Source organism: Octopus bimaculoides, chromosome 28 (assembly GCF_046866305.1).
Source record: "Octopus bimaculoides isolate indiv1 chromosome 28, ASM4686630v1, whole genome shotgun sequence".
Classification (NCBI taxonomy): domain Eukaryota; kingdom Metazoa; phylum Mollusca; class Cephalopoda; order Octopoda; family Octopodidae; genus Octopus; species Octopus bimaculoides.
In genome coordinates this window covers 19,283,980-19,298,979 of record NC_142955.1, presented here as the reverse complement: position 1 = coordinate 19,298,979, position 15,000 = coordinate 19,283,980, and the positions used below count along the sequence as shown (strand labels likewise).

The following is a 15,000-nucleotide window of genomic DNA, read 5'->3' as shown; positions in this document are numbered from 1 at the left end:
TGTTCCTCATCATTTCGCATTTGTCTTGCTTTTATATGTTGATTCCCTGAAGACGAATATATGTGGAATTCCAGCAGCTCTTCTCTGTAGAAGAGCTCTCATATATTTTGAAACATGTGTAGGAATTAAAGGAACTTTTATATGCGTTTTGCTTCATTTATTGTTATTATTCATATCTTCTCAAAATGTATCACTTTAACTTGGTATCTCTACCTGTAAAACGGCTGTGATATCTTGGCTTTTTAGTGTAATTTTGCTACCTCTGGTAACTATTAACATATTTACATTGTCAAAAGTTTTTTTAAAACTGAGATAATATTAATATATACATAAACTTATATATATATATATATATATATATATATATATATACATATCTATATATATATATATATATATATATATATATATATATATATATATATGGCATAGTCACGGCTCATTGGCTAAGGTGTTTGTTTCTCAACTCCATTATTTTGGGTTATGTGTGGCACCTGAGACTGTGTGGAAGCTCGTGTGTGTGTGCATGTGCATATATATATATATGTCTGTGTGTGTTTTTGTCTGTCGATTGTTCCTTTCCTTACTGTTTGACGACTGGTGTTGGTTTGTTTACATTCCTGTAACCTGGCAGCTTGACGAAAGGAATCGATAAAGTAAGTGCCAGGCTTAAAAACACTTGGGTTCGATATTTTTTGATTGTATCTGTGCTTGAGGCAGTGCTCCAGCTTGGCCACTGTCCAAGGATAAACAGGTAAAAGATAGGGGTTAGTATTCTGCTTGTCGCAGTGTTGGTGCGGTCAAGAGTTCAAAAGTGGACATTCAATGGTCATATGTTGTCCCTTGTGATCTTCTTGAGATGGTGGTGTGTGTGGTGGTGGTGGTGGTGGTGGTGTGTGGTGAGGAGGTTGGCAATTTGAAGTAATCTGGCTGTTCTTTCTAGCAGGTTGAGAAACCATGGAGAGACTGCTTCTCCAGGAGACAGAAGAGGGAGGGGTGTAGTGGTAGGAAGAGGGGAGGAAGAGATCAATAATGACCGTTTTAATTGCATTAAAACATGGTTAATTCATACAAACACACACACACACACACACATTCTCTCTCTCTCTCTCTCTCTGTGTCTATCTCCGTTTTAATTTGTCTGTCTACATTTCTCTCTCTCCATCTCTCTTTCTCTCTCTCTCTCTCTCTCTCTCTCTCTCCATCTCTCTCTCCCCATCTCTCTCTCCCCATCTCTCTCTCTCCATCTCTCTCTCTCCCTCTCTCTCTCTCTCCATCTCTCTCTCTCTCCATCTCTCTCTCTCTCCATCTCTCCCTCTCTCCATCTCTCTCTCTCTCCATCTCTCTCTCTCTCCATCTCTCTCTTTCTGTCTCTCTCTCTCATATTCCCTGATTACAGAAGTTCAAAAGAAAACACATAATATTTATTTTTCTAATTTGTTTTATTTCAAACATTTTAAATCCTATTTATGTTCTAAATATTTCTTTTTTTTTTTTATCTTTCATCTAATTTAAAAACCTTGAAAAAAGTTTCCCGAAACAAACAAACAAAAAACCCTCTTTAAAATATTTCTTGAAATTTAAAATTTTTTCCCCCCCAATCTTTCCAAAAAATCTGTCAAAAAAATTTGTTTTCATTTTATTTTATCCAATTATATCTTGTTTTTCTACTTGTTATAAAAACGGTTTTAGTTTGTTTAACAAAAAAAAAAATCCTTAAGCAAACAGAAAAAACTCTTCCTACAGAATTAATTTGAATAATTAAATTAAAGCAAGTACAGATGTGTGGTTAAGAAGCTTATTTTGCAATTACAATGTTTTGTGTTCAGTCCCACAGCATGGCAACTTCATCAAGAACTGCCTTCATTTACAGCTCTGGACTGTGAGTGAATTTGATAGAAGACCATCGTGTACGGGTGGATTTAGTGAATGCAAATTGGTAACCCATTGTGTGTCTGTGTGTCTCTCTCTTTGTCTTGGACATTTTGTGATAGTTGTGAACAAGTGTCGCTGTTGAACGAGAAGTGTCAGTCATTTCTAAAATTCTATGAGACCATGTTTGGTCAAGGGGACATATCACCTTGCTTGGAAACAGGTGAGGATTAGTGACAGGAAGGGCATCCAGCCACTGAAAATTTGCTTCAAATAAACTGTCAAACCCATGCAAGCATGGAAAAGTGGATATTAAATGATGATGGTGTGTGTGTGTGTGTGTGTGTGTGTGTGCATGCATGTGCTATATCTACCAGATCTAGCTACCATGTAGAGGCCTCCCTCATTGGCTCATACATACATATATACATAGAAAAGAGAGTAGGGTGTGATTTGAGGGAGATTTGGCTGCTATTTCTACCTAACAGATATCTACCTCAACTCTGTTTGTTGTTGTTGTTGTTGTTGATGATGTCATTACAGTATTGGTTTTCTCGGCTCACTCTCAACAATTACTTCCTGTTGCTGCAGGTGCTGCTGCTGAGGGTGTTGGTGATGTAATTTCAGGAGGGAGGGTATGAGTGGAGGAGTAGGGGGAGAGGTTAATGGTCATCGACATCCGCAGTTGTTGCTTTGCTTCTTTGGCAATGGTGGTGGTGGTGGAGGAGGTGGTGGTGGTGATGTCAAATATAATTGATTATCAGGTTCCTTGTTTGCGTTGCAGCCATGCAGACATTCTGTCCGTCCACCCAGCCACCCTTCTGTGTGTGTGTGTGTGTGTAGTGTGTCCCTGTCTGTCTGCCTGTCCATACATCTGTCTGTCTTTGTCTTTCTCTCTGTCTGTCTCTCTCTCTCTCTCTCTCTCTCTCTCTCTCTCTCTCTTTCTCTCTCTCTCTCTTTCTCTCTCTCTCTCTTTCTCTCTCTCTCTCTCTCCCTCTCTCTCTCTCTCTCTCTCTCTCTGTAGTGTATGTGTCAGTTCGTCCATCCATGTGTGTGTAACATGTCCCTGTCTGTCCGTCTGTCCATCTGTCTGTCTGTCCGTCTGTCCATCTGTCTGTCTGTCCGTCTGTCCATCTGTCTGTCTGTCTCTCTCTCTGTAGCGTATATCTATCAGTTCGTCCATCCATCTGTCTCTGTGTGTGTCTGTTGCATGTCCCTGTCTGTCAGTCTATCCATGTGTGTGTGTGTGTGTGTGTGTATGGAGGGCATGTCCCTATTTGTTTGTCCACCCTACTCTCTTTCTCTCTCCTCACCTCTCTCTCTGGCATCTCCCTGTCCATCTGGCCATCCCTCTATCAGCGTGAGTGTGTGTGTTCATCTGTCTGTCTGTCTCTCTCTCTCTCTCTCTCTACGGCGTGTCCCTGTCTGTCCGTCCATCTGTCCGATATCAGACCCACCCTGTCTCGATTTAGCAATATATTAATATTTATTACCTTAGGAAAGAAAGAAAGAGAAAAAAAAGCAAATGGATTCAGGGTGGGGGTGGGCAGTATAAGGGTGTGGTATGGATCTGGGGTGGAAGGAAAGAGAGAAGAGGAAGGTGAAAGGGATGAGACCAGCTGGGGTGATGGTGGGAGGAGAGACAGAGGAAAGTGAATGTAAGGGCTCTTTGTGGTTGATGTTGTTTAACCCTTGATCAGACCTCATCAGGTCCACTCAGGATCAAAGGACATTCCAGTCGTGACTACCCTGGCTTTATGTGTCTCATTATATATATATATATATATATATATATATATATATATATATATATGTGCACAGGCACAACTGGTAAGGAGCTTACTTCCGAACCACATGGTTCTGGGTTCAGTCCCACTGCGTGGCACCTTGAGCAAGTGTCTTCTACTAAAGCCTCAGGCTGACCAAAGCCTTGTGAGTGGATTTGGTAGATGGAAACTGAAAGAAGCCCGTCATCATCATCGTTTAACATCTGTTTTCCGTATATATTTATGTTTGTGTGTCTCTGTTTGTCCTCTGCCATCGCTTGACAACCAATGCTGGTGTGTTTACGTCCGCGTAACTTAGTGGTTCAGCAAAAGAGATCGATAGAGTAAGTACTAGGCTTACAAAGGATAAATCCTGGGGTCGATTTCTTCGAATAAAAAAAGACCCTTCAAGGTGGTGCTCCAGCATGGCCACAGTCAAATGATTGAAACATGTAAGAGTATAGATACGCACACACACACACACACACACACACACACACACACACAGACAAGGATGTAACTAGATATACATGAGCATCACAAAATAATCTTTTTTCATTTAAGTGCTCAACAAGCTGTTACTAAGTATCTGGGGTTATAACCTCCTGCATGTATATGACATAAACCTACCTGTGCAAAAATTCAGCCCTGACAGAAAACGCTATCTAAAATCCACCCGCCAGCCACCCAACACCCCACAAATACATTGAATTTTTTTTTTTTAAATCATTTTAAAAGGTTTGAGGCTTGCGGAGAGCAACCACCTCCATGGCACACTTGCGGGCTGCGACACCCCTTGTGGCCAACCCCTGGCTAATTCTGTATATATTGAAATGAATAACGTGAACAAACAGAGAGAGATCTTCCTTGGTCAGTAGTGTTGTGGTTTCAGGTAAATTTAGTCTGTTGAGAAGGTGAACAATTAGAGCAGGGATTGGCGACAGGTGGGTTGCAGCCCACGTGCAAACCATTGAGTTTTTCTGTGGGCCTCACACCTTAAATTCTTTTTTTTCAAATTTAATGTATTTGTTGGATGGTTTCCACTTTTACTCTTTTACTTGTTTCAGTCGTTAGACTGTGGCCATGCTGGGGCACCCCCTTGAAGGATTTTAGTTAAACAAATCAACCCCCTTCAGGCCTGATATTTATTCTATCAGTGTCTTTTTGCTAAAGTGCTAAGTTACGAGGAATTAAACACAGCAACAATGGCTGTTAAACACTAGTGGATTTTGTAGATGGAGACTGAATGAAGCCTGTTGTATATATATGTGTATATATTTGTGTGTGTTTCTGTGCTTGTCCCCCCACCATTGCTTGACAGCCAATGTTGCTGTGTTTACATCCCTGTAACTTAGCGGTTGGCAAAAGAGACTGATAGAGTGAGTACTAGGCTTACAAAGAATAAGTCCTGGAGTTGATTTGTTTGACTAAAGGTGGGGCTCCAGCAAGGCCACAGGCAAATGACTGAAACAAGTAAAAGAACATATGTGTGTGTGGTGAGAAGCTTGCTTACCAACCACATGGTTCCAGGTTCAGTCCCACTGCGTGGCACCTTGGGCAAGTGTCTTCTACTATAACCTCGGCCTGACCAAAGCTTTGGGAGTGGGTTTGGGAGATGGAAACTGAAAGAAGCCCATCGTGTGTGTATGTTTGTCCTCCCCCACTACTTGACAACCGATGTTGTTGTGTTTACTTCCCCGTAACTAAGCGGTTTGGCAAAAGTGACTGATAGAATAAGTGCTAGGCTCAACAAGGAATAAGTCCTGGGGTCGATTTGTTCGACTGAAGGCATTGCTCCAGCATGGCCACAGTCAAATCACTGAAACAAATGTAAAGAGAAGAAAAAAAACAAGTACCAGGGTTGATTTCTTTGACTAAAACCCTCGAAGGTGGTGCCCCAGCATGGCCACAGGCAAATGACTGAAACACGTAAAAGATAGAAGATAGAATTAGGTGGAATTTGAATCCAGGGAGTGGTGCTTGGCCTTTTATACGTTTGTTTTGCCTTTTTGTTCTCCGCACTGAATCAAGCTGAATGATATTAACAACGCACTTGGAGTTTGTAAAGAATGTTTAGAATTTCGGGAAACGGGAGTGGAGGGCCCCTTTCCTCTCTCTCACTTGCCTCGCACCCTCCACGCTTATACGCACACACACAAACACTAATATATGCATCCACACACACACACACACCCACACACAAACACACACACAGAGCTGCGTAAATAGGTTACGTTTACAAACGAGTTGGATAAATAACATAAATATTGAAGGTTTCTCGTGGGGGTGTGTGCGTGTGTGGATGTAGAGGTATGTATGTGTGCATATACACACGTGTGTGTATGCATGCATGATATATGTGTGTACGTGTGTCTTTTCCATCAGTTCATAAGTAAATATTTGCTAGTTAATTATTTAATTAAACTTCAACGAATCAGGTTTCTTAAAATTCTTTCTGTTATCTTCATTAGCGCTGAGTTGTCCCGTTGCCAGGATCATTGTAGCGTTAAGCAAAATACCTTGTGGTATTTAATTATGGACCTTTCTGTTCTGAGTTCAAATCCAATGCAGTGAGATTTCCTTTCATCTGTACACCTTGTCTATATATATATATATATATATATATATATATATATATATATATATATATATATATATTTATATATATACTTAGGAGCACTCTGTCAGTTATGACGAGGATCCTAGCTGATCCGATCAACGGAACAGCCTGCTCGTGAAATTAACGTGCAAGGGGTTGAGCATTCTACAGACGTGTGTACCCTTAATGCAGTTCTCGGGGAGATTCAGCGTGACACAGAGTGTGACAAAGCTGGCCCCTTTGAGGTACAGGCACTACTCCTTTTTTGCCAGCTGTGTGGACTGGAGCAATGTGAAATAAAGGGCCTTGCTCAAGGACACAATGTGGCGCTGGGATTTGAACTCACGACCTTACAATCATGACCCAAATGCCCTAACCACTCAGCCACATGCACACTCACACACACACACACACACACACACTCTCTCTCTCACACACATTCTCTCTCTCTCTCTCTCTCACACTCTCTTTCTCTCTCTCTCTCTCACACACACACACACTCCTTTATTCTTTTACTTGACAACCAATGTTGGTGTGTTTACATCCCTGTAATTTAGCAGTTTGGCAAATAGCTCTGATAGAATAAGTCCTAATCTTACAAAGAATAAGTCCTGGGGTTGATTTGTTTGACTAAAGGCCGTGCTCCAGCATGGCTACAGTCAAATGGCTGGAACAAATAAAAGAATATATATATATATATGTATAACTTGACATAAAAACAAGCATTGTGTGTTTTGGTGAAAGCTAAAAGGTAGAAGTACTCAGTACACGTGGTGGAGTATAGTTATTAAATTTCATTTGGTTGAATGCGCAATTATTAGATTTGTGCCATCTGACTGAGTCGTACACTACAGTGATACAGATGGCATCAAGCAGATACATATCTACGTGGGTTTCTGAGTATATCACACATAGATTGTGTGTGTGTGTGTGTGTGTGTGTGTGTGTGTGTTTGTGGGCAGTTGCCAAATTGAATGAGAGCAGCAATCCTCCTGTTTGTGATGTTATTCAACTTTGGGTGATGTGACGTCAAACAAACACACACACACACACACACACACACACACACACACACACACATTCTTGTTCAAAACTTAGCTGTTGGCATCATGTGTGTGTTAGATAACCAGGTAGGTATGTGGCCTCTGTTTTGTGTGTGCGTGTGTGTAGACAGAGAGAGAGAGAAAGCTAGCTATGTGTATGGTTACACACACACACACACACAACAGTGCATGTCTATTGTTTTATATATTACATATTTATATACACACACATGCACAGCTATATGTACCTCCCCGCTTGGCTGCTATTTCTAGCAAATTGAATAATTTTGTAGCAGCTCTTTCATTAGCTCACCTGTCCTTGTTTGTGTGTGTGTGTGTATATAAATATATATAAATATATATATATATATATATATATATATATATATATATATACATATGTGTCTATATATGTGCATGTGTCTGTAGATGTGTGTAGATGTGTCTGTATATGTGTGTGTGTAGATGTGTCTGTATATGTGTGTGTAGATGTCTGTATATGTGTGTGTAGATGTGTCTATATATGTGTATAGTTGTGTGTGTAGATGTGTGTATCTATATATGTGTGTGTATACATATAGAGGGTGTCTGTCCATCTTTGGTACAGACAAGAAACAGTAACCTATGTTCAAAGATAGTCTATAAGTTATCTGAAGACACCCCATCACACCCACCCATCCATGCCACTCCAGCATTAATAAACCATTGTCCATTATACGCCAAACCTCCCTTCCATCACAAACCACCATTCTATAAACATTGCGCATTTTTCTTCCATAAAAATAGAGTTTTTATCTGTTGGCCTCCAAAAGAATTCTTAGAGAAAAACAGCTTCAGAACCATTCTGGATTTTGGTTTAATTTTGGACTTCGTTCTTCAGTCTGTAACAAGATATTTGGTTTCTTCAGGTTTCCAAAACTGGCACCGCTTTATCTTGTTATCTTTAATCTGTTTCAGTAATTAGACTGCGACCATACTGGGGCACTGCCTTGAAGAATTTTTAGTCAAGTGGATCAATTCCGATCAGGGTTGATGCCAGCTCCTCTGGCCCCTGTGTCAGTGGCACATAAAAAGCACTCGCTACACTCTCGGAGTGGTTGGCGTTAGGAAGGGCATCCAGCTGTAGAAACACTGCCAGATCAGATTGGAGCCTGGTGCAGCCTCCTGGCGCTTCCCAGACCCCAGTCGAACCGTCCAACCCATGCCAGCATGGAAAACGGACGTTAAACGATGATGATGATGACAATGACACCACCCACCTGTCCTGGTCTTGCTGATGTCATTACTCCTTTTCACTATTCCCCTTCCTTAATCATCTGACCAACCTGTGCATGCGACCCGATTTTTGAGTATATTGAGTTCACCCATTGTTGCACCCCTCCTTAATCACACATTTCTCATTTTCCTGCTTTCATTGTTCTCTCTCTTAATCCCCCCCCCCCACTTTGTCCACACACCTTACATTCCTCAGTACTTGATATATTGTGTGAAAGGCCTCCCCCGCCACCTCTTACTGTGCTGGTGCCATAGTGACACCAATACTCACCACCAGCACCCACCAGCACCACCGCCAGCCCTAGCAGTCCCCCCTTCCAGCACCACCACTGAGCTGTCTGTCCAGTGATTGGCGTCCTCAACAACCTCTCTAGAGCTGGTGCCGAGTGGGGTGGGGAATGCACCAAATACCAACTGCAAAGTGCTTGGTTAAACGAACAGAGAAAGCTTAAGGTTGTGTGGTACCACCGTGGATTAATTAAGCTTTCTTTTCTACTCTAGGCACAAGGCCTGAAATATTGAGCCCGAAAAGATGAAAGGCAAAGTCAACCTTGGTAGAATTTGAACTCAGAACGTAAAGGCAGATGAAATACATAAGTTATGAGCCTACTTCATCTGGACTGACCTGGGGCTAAATGAAAACCACAGCTGCTATGTGTGGTCAGACAAATACACCCTCACTACAACCATTCGAGCCTATATGTGGTTTCTCAGTCTGCTAGAAAGAGCAGTGAAATCTCCAAATAAGATTTGTCTACCATATTAAGAAAATGACTTAGCAGTTTGGCTTAGGGATTGACAGAATAAGCAGCAAACTTACTAAGTACTAGAGTTGATTTGTTAAACTAAATCCTTTGATGTGCTGCTCCAGTATGGCCACAGTACAGTGTGTGAGAGAAATAAAAGATGATGTAGTAGATGTCTTATCTATGTCTGAAGAAAAAAAAAAAAAGACTGGATGGCCACAGATGGCAGTTCTTCGGTTGTAGGTCTGCTTCATCAGGACTAACCTAGGATTAAACAAAATCAACACTACCAAGAGGAGGTCGTCATGGAAGGAAGTTCTTCAATTGTAGGTCTGCTGACCGAGAGCTAAACATAGGCACATATTGTTGTTGTCATGTATTGTACACTTGTAGGACACTGATAGCAATACAATTACAGTCTAGTCTTCCCTATTAATCTCTAGTTCTCCATCTTCCTTGCCACTCTTATCCAACCCTCTCATGATATTGTCCATCCTTTGCATTCTTTGCCTGCCCCTTGATCTACTTACCCTCAGCCCTTCCTTCCATGATAGTTTTTCAGAACTCACCTCCTTCAAGTATGACCATAACAGATGAGCTTTTGTTTATCCACATTGTTCACTTGTTCTCGTCTTTCCCCTTCTTCTTGTAACACTCGTCCATTTGTCCAATGGCCCTTCTAAGTGACACATATCATCCTCCTGTTCACTCACACCTCAAACACATTATGTTCAAATCTGTTCAAAGCCCAGGCATAAAAGCTTGCAGGCCAAACAAATGCCTGCACCAGCCTTGTTTTTAAATGAGTTGGGACACCTTTTGCTGCTCCAGATGTTATTAAGCTTTTCCATGGACATTCTCGCCATGGCTAACCATGTCCGCCTTTTTCCATGGACGTTCTCGCCATGGCTAACCATGTCTGCCTTTTTCCATGGACGTTCTCGCCATGGCTAACCATGTCCACCTTTCTTTCTTCGGGGCACCACTTTGAAGGGTTTTAGTCAAACAAATCGACCCCAGGACTTATTCTTTTGAAGCCTAGTACTTATCAGTCTATTCAGCTGAACTGTTATGGGTCTTCACACACACAATGGGCTTCTTTCAGTTTCTGTCTACCAAATCCACTCACAAGGCTTTGGTCGGCACAAAACTATAATAGAAAACACTTTCCTGAAGTGCCACACCGCGAGACTGAACACAGAACCATGTGGCTTGGAAGCAAGCTTCTTACCACACAGACGTGCCAGCGCCTAACATTTATTTTCTCTTTTCCATGAATTTTGTTTTCTTATTCTTGACAGCCAGAAATATAATCACACAAGATAAAAAAAAAAAAAGCAACCCCACCACCATGGCCAATGCTACCCATCCCAAGTCTTTGCAGATGGTGCCAACTTCGGTTTGTCCCAGCATCTGGTTAGAATCTGTGGACATGATGTTGTTGGTGCTGTTATTCTCGTTGGTTCTGTCACTAACATAATGCAACTAAGACAGTGTGGTAATTATTTAAATAGGGAATGACATATTTTTAATGCAAGAGGTCAGACATTTATAATTAATTAAAAATTGCTCCGTGGGTGAGGATGGGAAATATGAAAGAGGGGGGATGGGGGACTAGAAAAAATATCAAAACGAAGAAAAAAAAATGGCTGTTTGGTTAAGAAGTTTGCTTCTTAATGTTGTGGTTCAGTCTCACTGCGTGGCACCTCGTCTTGGGCAACTGTCTTTCACTGTAGCTTTTGTCTTTTACTTGTTTATCATTAGATCACACCTGTCTATATAATTAATATTTCTATTATCTAATCCGTTTTCCTTTTCTTTCTTTTACAGGTGAGTACATCCAATTGGCTCTTCCCTACCTTTCATTAATTCCGTTGTTCTTTTTCCACATGGAATCAGTGAGTTTTTCCACTTTATTTACTTTCAAAAGTGTATGATAATTTGTTTGAAGCATTGCAGTATATGAGACGAGCGTTTGATAAAACATCTTTTGAGCAATGCAGGTAGGAAGTTAGGTAAACTATGCAAAGCGATGTCTATAATGAGAAAAGGTATTGTTTTAATTATTTATGTCTGGAGCGAGTCGTGTGTTAATGCTTTCTTAATTAACACACACACTGGTTCAATTTCCACTCGTTTACTTTTTTGTTTTTATACAAATTTTCATTGTTTCTTGCAACCTCTTCAATAGTTGTTGACTCTGTTTGTTGTAGGAGCTACGTTTTTCTTTTTCTAAGTAAATGAGTGGAAACTGAACCAGTGTGTGTGTGTGTGTGTGTGTGTGTGTTAATTAATAAGACGTTAAAACAGAATGACTCTCCCCAGACACAACAAACTAAGCTTCAACACACAAGTAAAGAATCTCGCAAATATTGTTTTACCTTATAACAATGAAATGATTGTGTATAGTGCTCAGGTGCACCACAACTCATCAAAGGTGCATCTACAGGACAGAATCATGCGCAAAAGTCAGGAAAGTGTAAGAGTCATGACAGACAGGTGTGCATGCGTATGGAGTGGCGGGTGGGGGGGATATCATGTTTTGTGTTGGTGAATTTCAGGCAACATGGAGGATTTAAAGGAAGCAATGTCTTGGCAACTAACAACTGATGCTGGTAGTTTGTTCCATGCTTCAGCGACTCTGAGTGTGAAGAAATGTTTCTGAAAGTCATGGGAGCTGTGCTGTTTTCTGACTTTGTAGAGCATGCCCACATGTGTATTAGACACATGGAGCTTCAAAAAAGTGCTCAAGGTGGTTAATAATTTTGTGGGTGTTTACTAAGTCAGTTGCCAGACGTCGGAGCTTCAATGTAGGGAAGCAAGGCGTTTAGAATGTGGTAGATGCCTATGGTAGATGCTTCTGAACAGTTTCCAGGAGGTCAATGTTCTGAGCAAGATAGGGGTTCCAGACAGGTGATGCAAATTCCAAGTGTGGCTGCACCATAACCATATACAGCCTTTAAATAGATGAACTCTATTCATTTGACAAAACTCTTGAAGATGGTGCCCCAGCATGGGCAAAGTCCAATGAATGAAACAAGATATTTCATGTTTTATGCTCTGTATGTGTACATGCATGCATTTGTGTGTGTGTGTGTGTGTGTGTGTGTTTGCATCTAGTATACACACAGGTGTGTGTGTGTGTATAGACTTACATATATATATATATGTATATGCACTTATACATATATATACATGCACACACACGTGTATATGCTCTTGTATATGTGTATGCACTTATATACACACACACACACACGTGTATATACACATATATATGTATGCATACACATGCACACACATATACACACACCACACACACATATATACACTCACACATATAAACATTTATATATGTATATATATACATATATATATATATATATATATATATATATATATATATATAGACCTTCGTACATTGGGCCTCACCGAGGCGATGACTACTGACCGAGACCTTTGGAAATGTGCTGTGCGTGAGAAGACCCGGCAAGCCAAGTAAGATCGTTGCCAGTGCCCCTGGACTCGTTCTTGTGCGGGTGGCACATGAGATGCACCATTTTGAGCATGGCCGTTGCCAGTACCGCCTGACTGGCTCCCGTAGGATTTTCGAGCGAGATCGTTGCCAGTGCCCCTGGACTGGCTTGTGCGGGTGGCACATAAAAGACACCATTTCGAGCGTGGCCGTTTTCGTGCGGGTGACACGTAAAAGCACCCACTACACTCTCTGAGTGGTTGGCGTTAGGAAGGGCATCCAGCTGTAGAAACTCTGCCAAATCAGACTGGAGCCTGGTGTTGCCATCCGGTTTCACCAGTCCTCAGTCAAACCGTCCAACCCATGCTAGCATGGAAAGCGGACGTTAAACGATGATGATGATGATGATATATACACACACACACATACACACACATGTATAAATACTTATACAGGTATATATGTATACACACACACATGCATATATATACATTTATGTATATAATATGTATGTATATAATCAATGAAGTATATATACATATCTACATGCATACATTAGTTGCTAAGTCTTTATCGTCCATGTGATAACCTTTTTAAACATAATTTAATCTCAAATGCCATTCCTGTGTGTGCGCCTGCCTTATCTTCGTAACAGTCTGCCTCAGAATTCGACTATAAACAAGAATGGGAGTCTTAGAGAGCAGCACCAGCAGAGAATTCCTACATTTGGTAAAGTGAATCGACTCAGAGGAGGGTGGGTTCTACGTGGTCGTGGGATTTGCTAGAAATAGCAGTGAAATCTTTCTCATATCATACATTGCTGTATTAAAAGAAAGGGAGGAAAAAAACGAGGAATGATGTTTGATTAATGTAGTCCTAGATAGGCTATGCCTTAATAAAAGATGGGATGGTCATGGATGGATGGCTTTTACTCTTTTACTTGTTTGTCATTTGACTACGGCCATGCTGGAGCATCATCTTTAGTTGAAGAAATTGACTCCAGGACTTATTCTTTGTAAGCCTAGTAGTTATTCTATCGGTCTCTTTTGCTGAACTGTTAAGTTACAGGGACCTAAACACAACCAACATCAGTTGCCAAGCGATGGTGGGGAGACAAATATGTATCCAAACACACACACACAAATACATACATCTATATATATATATATATGTATATATATATATATATATATATATATATATATATATATAATGACATTTGCCCAAGGTGCCATGCAGTAGGACTGAACCCGGGACCATGTGGTTAGCAAGCAAGCTTCTTTCCACACAGCCACTCCTGTTCCTTTTATTAAGATATGACAAGATGGTCATATTTGGAGGTCTGCTGGATCAGGGCTGGTCTTGGAGGTAAGGTACCAGAAATCACACATTAGATTATGTAGTCCTAGATGCACTATGCCTTAACAGCAGATGGGGTGGTCAAGGCTTGGACACATTTGATTGGTCCACTCACTCAGGATTGCTGTAATCATCATCATCATCATCATGTGTGCATAGTTCTGTTCTCTGTGTTGGCATGGTTTCTATGGATGGATGCCCTTCCCTACGCCAACCAATTTACAGAGTGGACTGGGTGGGGGTTTTTTCCGTGGCATCAGCACCTGTGGGGGGTCACCAAGTCAATTGCAAGACAGATCACCCCCTTGCCTGAGGAAGTGGGGTAGTATTTAGGGAGGTGGCTTTTGTGCCAGTTGATGAGAGGTTAAAAGAATAATAGAGGGAGAGAGAGAAATAGGAGTCTTGCTGTAGAAGAGATACAAGGGTACCCCAGTTGGAGAAGGAGAGAAAGCTACCATTACCAGTGCCTTTTATGTGCCACCAGCACCAGTGCTTTTCAGGTGGCACCAACACCAGCGCCATTCACCAGTGCTTTTTACATGGCCCTAGCACCAATATCAATGCATCTTATGTGGAACCTAGATTTTAGGATATCAAATTTGTTAAATGGACAAAAAAGCAGAGTTGACCTCACGGAGATCTGAAGAAGAAAAAACACTGGCCATCTCAGTGCTGTTCAATGGCGTCTGATTCCATACTATCAATCCCAGCACTTTTATCAAGTCTGGGGCGACGAAAAGTGAAGTTGACCTCAGCAGCAGCAACAACAACAACAACAACAACAATAATAATAATAAACACTGCTGTTAACGAAGATAGGATGGCATTAAACTGTTAAGTGCAGGAGGAGATAAAACGAGATTTT

At 41.1% G+C, this 15,000-nt stretch overlaps 1 protein-coding gene across 5 annotated transcripts in view; it reads left to right on the top strand.

Annotated features, from left to right (window-relative positions):
- Positions 1-15,000, top strand: part of LOC149130721 (talin-2-like) — a 205,179-nt gene that overhangs the window by 135,246 nt on the left and 54,933 nt on the right. For 2 of the 5 annotated variants that reach the window (XM_089344733.1, XM_089344732.1), the window contains exon 2: positions 11,132-11,199. The exons of the other annotated variants lie outside the window; for them this stretch is intronic. The gene's annotated coding sequence lies outside the window, so the exon portion shown is untranslated. The remainder of the gene's footprint in view (positions 1-11,131; positions 11,200-15,000) is intronic. 5 annotated transcript variants of the gene reach the window in all.